This window comes from Aedes albopictus, chromosome 3 (genome assembly GCF_035046485.1).
Source record: "Aedes albopictus strain Foshan chromosome 3, AalbF5, whole genome shotgun sequence".
NCBI lineage: Eukaryota > Metazoa > Arthropoda > Insecta > Diptera > Culicidae > Aedes > Aedes albopictus.
In genome coordinates this window covers 222,852,648-222,855,819 of record NC_085138.1, presented here as the reverse complement: position 1 = coordinate 222,855,819, position 3,172 = coordinate 222,852,648, and the positions used below count along the sequence as shown (strand labels likewise).

The 3,172-nt window shown below is 38.0% G+C and overlaps 1 long non-coding RNA gene across 1 annotated transcript; it reads right to left on the bottom strand.

Annotated features, from left to right (window-relative positions):
• Nucleotides 1-362: 362 nt before the first annotated feature.
• On the bottom strand, nt 363-843 carry LOC134289579 (uncharacterized). Its single transcript, XR_009998567.1, has 2 exons — nt 688-843; nt 363-622 (listed from the first exon to the last, which is right to left on the bottom strand). It is a non-coding gene; the product is annotated as an uncharacterized LOC134289579 (long non-coding RNA).
• Nucleotides 844-3,172: the final 2,329 nt, after the last annotated feature.

Below are 3,172 nucleotides of genomic sequence, written 5' to 3'. Positions count from 1 at the left end.
CCGATACGGCAGACATGAGCGCTACCTATAGCTTTCTCATCGCATCGGTAAACGATCTCCGGAGAGAAAGCGGACGGACAGATAGATCGAACAACCAATACACTGATGCAACACACACAACACAACACAGATTGGAAACAGCAGATCAGTAGGGGAAATATTCTGTACCGACCAGCTGATAGCAGGTAGTATCCGTACACCAGCTAGGGAATCCCCCAAACCAAACCGGAACGAATGGCAAAAAAGTGTACCAGACGGCGTGACCCTTTACAACCCGACTGTTTAAATATTTGCAAAATTTGTGTGACCTGTTGATTTGTGTATCGAGTGAGTTTGTGAAATGTTATTTTAAATGTTTGATGCTTGGTTGGGATGCGACTGGGATGATTTTGCTTCGGAATGTTGGCTTTGCAGTCTTTTGGGGAATCGAAAACACTAGTTTATGATTTTTCCCGACGTTTCGGTCCGTATGGGACCTTTTTCAAGGGTTCTAAAATATAATTATTCAACTATCAATACAAAATTTTAAACATTTAATTAGTTTTACAATTTACCAATAGGTCAAGGTTTCCTAGTCAAGATGGCTTTGCTAAACTCAAAAATGTCATGCGGAAGTTTTGGTCTAAATGGAAGATTCAAAGGTCAATTTTCATTTTATACATATTTGTTGTCCTGCACTGTACTCACATAGATTGAGTCCGTTCGGTTTTCAACCGTCGTGATGCGGACAATCTCCTACCTATCGGGCGGTCTAGAATTCGGTCCCTGTTTTTGGAATCTTCCACCATTGCTTTTCGCATGATATTCTTTTTGTTTGTGTGAGTCACTTTCTCTCTGTTTAGTTTAGTGTTGATGTTAATTTGTGTCAATTTCAATAAATAGTTAGGCCCTGAAGATGGTCCAATAGCCGGACCGAAACGTCGGCGATGATAGAAGATTAATCAACGCAATTTATTAGACTGAGAGCCGAAAATTCTTGTATAAAAAGTGTGACTAGGGGAAGCAGCGAAAAAAGTTTTTGACGTAATTTATGGACGATCCCTAATTCGAAATTCTGGCTACGCCACTGCTTCATGAAAATAAAATAACAAAAACATATATTTTCATACGTTTTTGAATTTTGATTTTATTTTTATACGTGATTCGATTATCCGGAAAATTCGATTATCCGGAGCTAAATAAAAATTGATACTCCGGATAATCGAGTCCGACCTGTAGTATTTTTCTCGATTTTCTTTGTATCTTGTTCAACTCATGAATTGGAAAAATAATATGCATGCATAAGCAAAGACATTTAGTTATAAATTTTTATGCCGTTTGAAACCTTTCCAATATAATCATATCGAGTTCTTTTTTGTATTTTTGACAATTAAGATCGCAGTATCGTTTTGGATTTTTTTCATTCGCCGCTAATTAGGTCTGGGTCAATCTTGATCTGTAGCAGCGCTATGGCATCGTGAGTTTTCAACGCGTTTTCTGTTTCCCCTCAACTTCGGAAAGTATATAATCTCTAGAAACTCTCATTAATGGCCTGGCATGAAATAATCTGTTTGTAAGGCTTGCCATGCTGATTCAACTCACGACGTGCTTTCAAATCTGAGAAGAAAACTTCAACTTGAGAAGTTGAACTGAATCCGTCAATACCGTTGAAGGAAAAGTTTCCTGATTAATCTCAAAGTAGAATCAGAGCCCAGTAGCAGAGAGTTGTGCCTCGAAAAAAATAATTAATTTTCCGTTTTCAATTTTGAATGAGACACCAGATAAAAGCAGAAGCTATAATAAATCTTCAAACGTAATTTAAAGCATTCTTTTTCCCGTAATAAATGCGGAAATCAAAGCTGAAATAAACTTCAAATCTGCACCCGCAGAAAGCGAGAAAAGCTCAGCAGAAACACGAACCCGAATGCTGCGAGGAAACTTGCTCCGTTTCTTTGAACGAAAATGAGTAGATATTCACAGATGCATAAAAAGTACGAGCTAGATAGCGGCGGCGACCAAGGGAATACGAGTGAATGAGGAAAAGTTTTGCGCGTTCAAAATTAATAAGATTATAATTTAATTCACATGGGAAATTTTGAAGCTCCCTTGATTTCTATCTTTTCGCTTAATTCTTTGAGCTTTTGCTGATTTTCAGTTCGTTCGCAAAACTGTAATGCGAAACACACTGGAAAGCGCTACAAGCTGATAGCCATGGTCTTATTTTTTAAGGGTAAAGAGTTCATGAATTTGTGGCAAGCGAAAATTATTTGTTGAGAAATTAGGGAGAGCAGCCAGACCAATGTTTTGTTTGTGTTTTCCACACTGAGGAAAATACTTTTCTAGGAGAAAAGCGTGTCAATAAAAGCTTTATCGTTTACAATCGTTATGATGCCAAAGTTTATACATCACAGGTGAACATTATTTTCTATCCCCCAAATTGCATTGTTTTGTGTCAAGATGGAATGAAAATCTGAAAAATCTATTTTCCTATCTGATGAAGAAAGGTGCGCTTTAAAAAAATGATGATAATTAATGTACAATCAAAAGTGCACCTTCAAGACTTAGACTATATTATTTCGTTCATAATAACTATAGATAATCGTGACCCAAAACCATCGAGCAAACAGTTCATACAATACTACAAAAGTTAATTTCGTCATACCACACGCCAGCAGTTCCTATCTCACCTCAAGGCATGTTCCATCCGAGTAGAAGTAGATTAAGGATGATGCCAAAAAAAAATGATACAATTCTCGCGGTAAGGCAGGTGGTATGAACGCCGTCCTTCGTTTATGCTTTAATCAATAACAGCAGGTGCGGAAAGTGGGGACTGGGACGCGACGGGTGAAACCCAGTGCGTTGTTGGAAGATATCATCATTAGGAGCCTGCGAAGATGATTATCGTCGGGGAAGGAGATCATGCAAAACGAGACATTACCACTTTGTACCGGGTCGGAGGAAAATCTGTGCTCGTCGCCGCTGCTGTATAGGGTGAATGGACCATTAATTGCATTGTTGAAAAAATTGTATCAGAAATAAAATCAGATATCTACTTTATGTTTCTGTCTATCCAATGTCCCCAATAAACTGTTTACAACTTTTTACATATTTGACGGAATGTCCTATGGCCGAACGACGTTTGGCCGAAAACGAAATAATCATGCTACTGTTACAAAATCTGTTACAGAAATTT